General features: G+C 41.9%; 1 long non-coding RNA gene across 3 annotated transcripts; it reads left to right on the forward strand.

The window, feature by feature from the left end:
* The first annotated feature begins 3,961 nt into the window (after nucleotides 1-3,961).
* On the forward strand, nucleotides 3,962-8,181 carry LOC119363105. Of its 3 annotated transcripts, none has more exons than XR_005173762.1 (3): nucleotides 3,962-4,291; nucleotides 4,778-7,474; nucleotides 7,719-8,181. It is a non-coding gene; the product is annotated as an uncharacterized LOC119363105 (long non-coding RNA). The 3 variants fall into 3 exon arrangements; XR_005173761.1 differs by lacking the exon at nucleotides 7,719-8,181 and having other exon boundaries at nucleotides 4,778-4,841; nucleotides 5,586-7,659; XR_005173760.1 differs by lacking the exon at nucleotides 7,719-8,181 and having other exon boundaries at nucleotides 4,778-7,659.
* The last annotated feature ends 803 nt before the right edge of the window (nucleotides 8,182-8,984 follow it).

Raw genomic sequence — 8,984 nt, forward strand, 5'->3', positions numbered from 1 at the left:
GTTTGCTTCTCCACCTTCAAGGTTGTCCTAGAGACACATGACTAAGTACATCGAAAATTTAAGATTAAATTTAGCACTGAATTGGAGTTACTTATTGTTTGATGCCCTAAATCACAATTAGCATCGTAATCTAACCCATCCAAGTCTATATGCTTCTTTTCATCATCAAAGCAACCATTATTTGTTTCTTTGGGTGATTCCTCAATAATACCATCAACAATTGGGTCGCAAGTGAAATGTGTATCAGCATAATTGACACGCAAACACATGACCACCTAAACCATGCAACCCACTATTACATTGTTATCACAGTCATAATACAAAATATATGTATAAGATTCTTAATAACCTTTGCATCATCCATTTTATTTTTTGCGTCTAAAACCATCCGCTTGTCACATTCCTGTTGGTCCCAGTTTTTAATCAATGGATGCTCATGGTGATCATAAGCAAAGTCATCTCCATGTGCTTGAAAATGTTCAAAGTACCAAACCTGATCATCGGAGATATAGAACTTACATGAGTTAGCAAATCACACAACTCAAGCAATAAACCAAGGAATATAAAAAGAATGAAAATTACCTGTAGAAGTGCCAAGTTACCTACTAGGCCTCATCTTTTGTTTTTCTTGAATTCTGCCAAGTTAGTTAGCAAATATTCCAGTGTGAACTCTGCCCAGTTGTATTTTTTTCATCTTTGAAATGTCTGCAACAACTTCTAAGTAGTGGCTGCTAACATATTCCTTTGAGCATGGTGCCAAAACTGTCCCAATTGCATACAAGACAAACATTCTAATGAAGTGTTCATCGGCTACACCATTCCGTATATGTTTTTCTAAGTGAGTGAAAGTGATCGCCTTATCGCCCTTGTACAACGCAAACACCTTTGGGTCTGCTCAATTTTTACTAATTGTTATCTTCTCACCTTGGTTTGGCAAACCTAAGATGCATTCCACATCTCAAATACAGATTGGAACCACGTGCTCACCTACTGTAAAGTTTCTATCCCTTTCACTGTAACCATCTGCAAGGGACTCGAGAAGAATGCGACGGATTGACATGGAGGGTACATTAAGCAATGACCCTAAGTCCATCTCATGCACAGGTTTTATTTGGTCCTCATTCAGATCGTCACAGAGATCAGCAAATTTTCCAGGCATACATACTGTCGAAGGCTAAACACGAAAGCGTAAAATGAAGTCATCAAAACTAAAGATGAATGGCAACACTGCTGAAATGGAATGAACATCTACGCACATACCATCTCAACCGCCGCTCCCTGACTGCTGACCAAGAACGTCGACTAGAATCTGTCGATGTCACGCACCTCCCTCACTCCGCTGCACTTCACAAGGGGAGCGGCGCGAGTAAGCCACCGTGACAGGCATGGGCTGCGCTGCTGCGAATAACGACGGGCATAAAATCGGTGATTTGAAGCTGGAGCCATGGAGAAAGAAATCCGTAGAAAGGACTCGGATCAGTGGGGATTCATAGGAGGATTTTTCGGGGATGAGTAATTCGGGAGTACTAATACTATTTTTCTCCGTGGTTATCTCTCCTGAAACGAGAGATTTGGAGGCGTTTTCCTTATTTATCTACTACCACTACAAAAGCATGAGAGGGCAGATCCAACTGAGCATATTAGCCATCTAATCAACGATCTAAAGGCCTAAATTGTTAACGAAAACTATCGTTAACGAAAACTCCCCCTCGCTAAACTCCCCTTCTCGCCACGCGCACGCACGCCCTTCTCGCCACCCGCACGCACCCGCACGCCCTTCTCGCAACCGCTCGTGAAAAACCACAAAACTGACCCTTTCCACGAAGTTCAACACAAAATGGCCCTATTTTAAAAAAAATTCATAAAATGGCCCCTTTAGCATGACGCCCGGGCCTAGGGCGCCGTGCTAGACAGCATGACACCCTGTTCAAGGGCGCCATGTGGGTTAGTATTGACTGCCCGCTGGGCCGGCCTAGGAAGCATGACGCCTCAGTTAATGGCGCCATGAACAAGAGCATCACGCCCCAGACGGTGGCGCCATGCACGCACTTAAGTTTTGAGGCATCGAAGGAGCCGGCGTGCTAGTTGATAACTCTGTCCTAGGACACTAGGCCGGCCGGTACAGTAGCTAGAGCAGAAAGAGATCGGCCTAACTAGTTACAAGGCAGACGCTAATTCATTTGCAACGAGACGGAGATGGACTTGTTGAATGGGATGGAATGGAATGGAAAAGCTAGCTACTAGTACCACTTGGTGTGCAGCAAAACTGCAAAACAATCGGTGCAACCCCATTCTCTGCATGATTAGACTCCAGCTTGCATTGCATATAGACTGTGCTGTGTGCTCGATCGAGTAGGAGTAGGAGTAGCTAGCTACTCTAGTGTAGCACCACTTGCCACTTAGCACGACCTGCAGCACAAAAAATGTAGTAGTAGGAGTAGCTAGCTAATCTAGTCCAGCATTACACACATAGAGAATACAATCACCCATTAGTCCATCCATTTTCTATTTTCTATTAAGTGCAATTTTTTGGGTGAGAATGCATTACACACATAGACGGAGGGAGAAGTGCATTTTCTTTCCAACCTGTCAAGTCTAGTCCATCCATTTTAGTAACTTATAAATTACAAATTAAGGATAGTCAGCCAGTAGTACATCCATTTTACATTGTAGTGCATTTTTTTTGGTTTTTCAAAAGTCAAATATGTCATTTAGATTGATCAAATATGCACCTTTCCCCTAAAAAAAGGTATCCATCACATTTTGAAACGGAGGAAAAGTCATTTAGATTGATCAATAATTAACGGGTGGTCACTTAAACGGAGGAAATATTTTTCATTATATTAAATAAAAACCAAACCATAAACCTGAAATGAACAATTAGTCACATTATCAATCTGTAATAAATCCCACTACAAAACTAGAAAATCCTTTATGCAGTCCGTTTGGCGGGTAAACGTAGACACGGAGACAGCCGAAACAACAAGGATGGTCGTCAGCGCAAATCTTATATTCTTAATAAGTTGATCCCCACTACTACCAATTCTCTCAACATGTATATTGTCCACATCAACACCATGCCATGTCATCATTCAGTTTGCAAAGAGGAGCCAATTGGTCTGATTCATCCTACGGCCACGGAGGTAGAAAAAGACTTCCTCCGTTTCCACGTAAAGACAGCTGAACAGTCCATAGAAAAAGAAACTGCTTTGTAACTCATGATGAAGGCATGTGAGGTGACTTCATGCACGGTTCGGTTTGCAGCCGTCCATGTAGCCTTTTCACCTTATGCACTAATTAATCTCTTCAATTAATTTTTCCTAGAAAAATAGTTCCCGAGGTATTATCTTTCGACCCATTCGTCTTATGGACCTCTCCGTTTCCACTTCCGAGCCGTAATCCACGCACGCCTCTCTTTCCGTAGGATAAAATCTAACTGGTGTTATTTTCGGGGAGAAAGAGTTGATCATTTTGTGATTTATCCTAGAGAAAAGAGGTGTGCGTGGATTACGGCTCGGAAGTGGAAACGGAGAGATCCATTCCATCCCATTCAACAAGTCCATCTCCGTCTCGTTGCAAATGAATTAGCAGCTGCCTTGTAACTAGTTAGGCCGATCTTTTTCTGCTCTAGCTACTGTACCGGCCGGCCTAGTGTCCTAGGACAGAGTTACCAAACTAGCACGCCGGCTCCTTCGATGCCTCAAAACTTAAGCGTGTGCATGGCGCCACCGTCTGGGGCGTGATGCTCTTGTTCATGGCGCCATTAACTGGGGCGTCATGCTTTCTAGGCCGGCCCAGCTGACAGTCAATACTAACCCACATGGCGCCCTTGACCAGGGTGTCATGCTGTCTAGCACGGCGTCCCAGGCCCGGGCATCATGATTTTTTTCTAAAATAGGGCCATTTTATGTTGAACTTCGTGGAAAGGGTCAGTTTTGTGGTTTTTCACCAACCGCTCGACCCCCGCCGCCGCCCCTTCTGGCCAGGTGCTCGACCCCCCGCCGCCGCGCGGCTGCCCCTTCTGGCCAAAGGCTCAACCCCCCGCCTCCGTGCCTGCTCGGCCCCGCCGCCGCGCCTGCTCGCCAGCCGCTCAGCCCCTTCACGCCCCCGACACCCTCCGCTTTCCTGGGGCTGACACGCCGCCGTGAGCATAGGCTGCAGCACGCCCCCGACCGACGCCGGCGTCCGAGCGGCACCTCCGCCGCAGGGGGTCCGGGCCGTGGCAGCACGCCCCCGGGCGCCGACGAAGGTTGACACGGCGATAGTTCGTCAGTTCCTCTCGCCAAAACAGGTAACCTCTCCGCAGCAGAGGAGGATACATCCTCAAGCCCTATATCTTTGTGCACCTTAAGCACCTGGAAGCCAATACGGCGAGCCACTTAGATCCCCTCCTCCCGGTGAGCCATCCTTGACAAAGATTCAGTCTTGTTGATGACGTACGAGTAGCACAGTGATTCATATTGTTGATGTCCAATATTCATTCTTCTTGATATGCAAATTTAGTGTATGTGCTGTCCAAATTTCAGTGTTTTGTGGTCCAAAAATTCAGTGTATGTGTTGTCCAAATTTCAGTGTTCTGTTGTCCAAATATTCAGTTTTGGTGTTATCCAAATTTCAGTGCATATGCAGTCTAAATTTTAGTTTATATGCTGTCCAAATTTCAGTGTACTTCCCCTGCTATTTTACTGCCATTTATCAAATGGCTTGCTGCCTTTCATCAAGTGATTACAGTGCACCATGGTTGGCTTTAACCCTTAGTTCTCTTCTGTTTTCCTAGGCACCCACGAGCTGGCCTTGTTGCAAGGATGAATCTGCTTATCTCGTAATCAATGGAACAAAATGTACTGAGTATTTACTATTACTACTGAAATACTACTACTTTTTTGCAAATTACAGAAATACTACTATATATGATTTGGGAAAAATAATCGGGTCTCTCATTCAGTTTAGTCCACCTAATTTTTTTTCTTTGTAGCTCCGCCACCAAAAGATAGGCCCCGTTTTAAATTCTGGGCACAGGGCCTCTGATATTGTTGGCCCGGCCCTGTCCGTGAATAATTCCCTTGCCAATTCAATTATTATCTATGTTGGTTATAGAGCATTAGATCAATTAATTGGAAGGATATAGACACACTCTGTACGTACAAGCTAGCTAGCTAGCTACTACAAGCAGCTTGATTGATTGTTTTATGAGAAGCTTCCTGCGTCTTCGTTCTATTAAAACTTTGGACCAGTTTATAAGATACCAAATGTTGGACAGTATACATCTATTTCATATCAATGTTTGCTACCGACATACGTAGTTGTGATAGTTAACATTTCCTGCTCCATATTGTTTCTTCTGTTGACAAATCCAGAGCAATATATCATATCATTCCCTATTTATGTTAAGAATATGGTCTTCATGAAACAAGGATTGTAAGGGTTTCTTACTAGCTGATCCAGTGAAGTCTTGTTGGTGTGCTTTCTTTAAATGAATTTTAAACACTACATACTGGTGCTATTGCTCTTGTTATAAAATTGGTCTACATTCTTTCTAGAAAACTTTATTCTATGGATGCTGCCTGATGTGATTGTCTTTTTAGTACTGTCCGAAACCTTTCATATAAACAAAGTGGAGATTACACATCTGTTTTGGACCTAGAGCCATATTCATTGCCAATAAGAGCAGCTTCTGCATGGTATGTGATACTCTTCCTCTCAGGCATGTTTTCTTTTCAGCATAATCATCTCCCAGTGAGTTGTATTTTCTTTTCTCCAATGAGGGTCTGCTGCATGACCAATTCATTTCTCTGTTCTATCTGATTGGTGATGACTTTCTGATAATTTGTATGTCTTTTTGGACTGGTCATTAGTTTTTGAAATTAGATACTTTTGTTAATTGCAAGAGAGATAATTGTGATCATTTTCCTATTGTGTGTACTCTATTCTACGTAATCAGATTCTCAAAGGTGTGTTGCCATCGAAGGTGAAGACTAGATGTTCTACTCTTGTGCCTGAACAATCTGTAGTTGGCAGCAAGTTTTTTCTTAACAGTGTTCAATCAACTTGCCCATGTTGTATATACAATATATACAATTCCATAAAACTTGCTTATATGTTTTTTCTTTTTGTAAAAATGCATCGGCTCACGGTCACTGAATAATTAGGTTTCAGATTATGTAGTTTTCTGCAGGTTGTCAGATAAACTCTTCCAGAGATTGAGATCTAATCACAACAGCTTTGAGTCCTTTACCTTTTTATTTTGCAAAATGCGATCAGAAGTAGTTTTCATCTCTAATGGTAATGAATAGATTCTCAAAAAAGCAAATTAATTGGAATGATCTGCTTAGCATGTCCCATGACTTCAAAAGGAATAATTTGACTAAACTGAGATGTTGATCAGCAGTGAAAAGATAGACGAAATCAAAGACTGGGGACCTACGATTGTCCTGTAACCCCCTTTGTCAGCACTTCGTGAGTTCATGATACACTCTTAGTTTAATAATTGATTGAACAGTGACAGTTAGTGTTATGCTTATAAGTTGGTATCCCCAAGTACTGTCTGTTGTATATGCTGTGTATTATTACCTCCTTCAAATTGAAATGTTGTTCTAATAAAAATACAACATGACCAAGACTGTACTTGTTATTGCAAATTGTTGGTGATGCTAAATAACTATGGGCTCAGGATCAAGGCTGTACTTGTTATTGCAAATGAGTTATTGCTTTGTATTTTTACATGCCGGCGGTTGGTAGGTGATAATAATTTCTGCATGTCTACACATAGTTTATTCATCCCACTGGAAAAAGCACCAAGAATGTTGTGTGCAGAGATGTCTTGGAGGGACAACACATGTTTGTTTTCCATACATGCCAATCCACCTTATTATATTAGGACATATTACTCATCTCTAATATTGTTTTTTTTCTAATTTATGTACATATTATGCATACAATGATGAGCTGTTCTATTAGGATAATTAAATTAGGGAGTCTTACTAAATAATAGTATAAAGATGGTACTGAAGGAGGCTTTGCAACTAGCAAGGTAATCTGTTTACAATCCGACTGTGATATTTATTAAAAGATATATGGATGTTGTGTTCTCTCAGACAATATAAAGCATGCTTCTACATTCTCTGCTAAATTTGCAACTTTCAATGTTTTGTGGGGCCTTTCCTCTCAACTGTAGGGATTTTACCTCCCTGATTTTTCTGTGTGTGACTCTAGCTATTTTACTTCATTTATGTTGTTTGTTTTGTCAATTTTGTTGAAGTTACTGCAGTTGACTGCTCTGAATTGTTGATCGTCCACCTTGAAGGTTATAATTGCTTAAGAAGCAGAAGGAGATTTTGAATATTTGGTCCGACAACTTCCACCTGATCAGTTTGAGAATAAAAGCAGAAGAATGCATCCAGCGAGCAATGATTAAGCATATTGATCAAATAAAGCATTAAATATACAAAGGTCTCCACAAGGTTTGCATAAGATGGTAATGTTCCTTCGTTAAATTGTCCGAGCTTGTGGGACGGAGCCAACTTTCGGACGTCTGTATCATGCATGTTTAGGGCCTTGTCTCTATATTTTTAATGTGAAATCATAGTAATCTGTGAATAATATTTGCACTTGTGTAAGCTTGCACATTTGCTACAGCAGAGCAGAGTTGGTGTAGCATCATTAGTTTCTTTGTTGATATACTAACAAGTTACCCTGTGCAATTTCTTGACTATTTGGAGCTCTGATCGCGTGCAAGATTGGAGCGCCCTGTGCAATTCCTCGACTATTTGACACAGCGAGCGTCGAACGGGAGAGTTCTGAGAGGAGGCACGTCCACCAGGTGCATCTCCTTCGTTTGGCCAAGGCCACCAGTGAATAACAGTTGTGGAACCGCATCATTCACTTGCCTACCATAGATTGACGGGCGCTCCGCTCCACTACTCCATCTCATGTTGTATATTTCCTCTCTTTATATCAAATAAAGTATAGCATGTAAATATGTTTAAATTTAGAAATAATGTTTTCCCTTCTATCTTCACTTATACTGTTACAAAAATGTAACTAAATTAAGTGGATGCTCTTATTTGAAGCCAGATTATAGGATTATTCCTCTGGTGTTATTGATGGTTTGATCTAGAATTTGGTATGATGTATAACCATCAGTTCAGTAGATGGTTCCTTTATATTATTTCAAAGGCTTGGCAATGAATTTGGATTAAAGTTATGAACATGATTCACTGAAAATTGTACTTTGTAGGTCTATTTCTCTATGGTCTTGCTTCTTAATTTTGATTTTATCTTGGGTGGATTTTGAAAACATACATGAGTGTTATCCTTTGTGTTTATTGGTAAAAAAAACACATTAGATATATCTGAATTTTAATTGAGTAAATGAGTAGAGTACAAGTAAATTCAAACACGAAGCAAAAGCTTTGATGTTTCATTAATTAAGCAGAAGATTGTCCGGTTAATATAAGGGCCAAGCCTACTCCAGAACACCGTAAGCACCACTCTGCATGGTGTGCCGCTGAATGAACCAACAAACAAACGCCAACCACACAAACACACACTAGCTGGGGGACTCTCTTTGCCGAACAAGCCGCCCTTCCATCACATGCGGGAAAGAAGTCATAGGGCACTCTCCTGTAGTGATGAAGTGACAAGTATTCCATACGCCTGTGTTAGTTGCAACCCACACGACACGAAGTCCATGTCGTCGAAGCTGCAAAGCTCTCGCGGCTGCCACCCTGACGTCAACTACTCCAACACGCCTTGCGCACTCAACTGGTACCGCTTCTGGGGTTGTCGCCCCGACATGCCACTGCAAAGACGTGCGTTGCACGTGCATGCATAGTTTGCCAAAGGGAAGAGGTGACCGGCTGAAGCAACGAGAAATTTGGGGGGGCGTTTCCTTATCTGACGTGATGTAAGAGGTGGCCGGCTGCATCAAGTGCAGTTAATTACCTGGGCTCGGTACTAAATCGTATCAACGGTTCAGATCTTCT

This window comes from Triticum dicoccoides, chromosome 2B, assembly GCF_002162155.2.
Source record: "Triticum dicoccoides isolate Atlit2015 ecotype Zavitan chromosome 2B, WEW_v2.0, whole genome shotgun sequence".
Classification (NCBI taxonomy): domain Eukaryota; kingdom Viridiplantae; phylum Streptophyta; class Magnoliopsida; order Poales; family Poaceae; genus Triticum; species Triticum dicoccoides.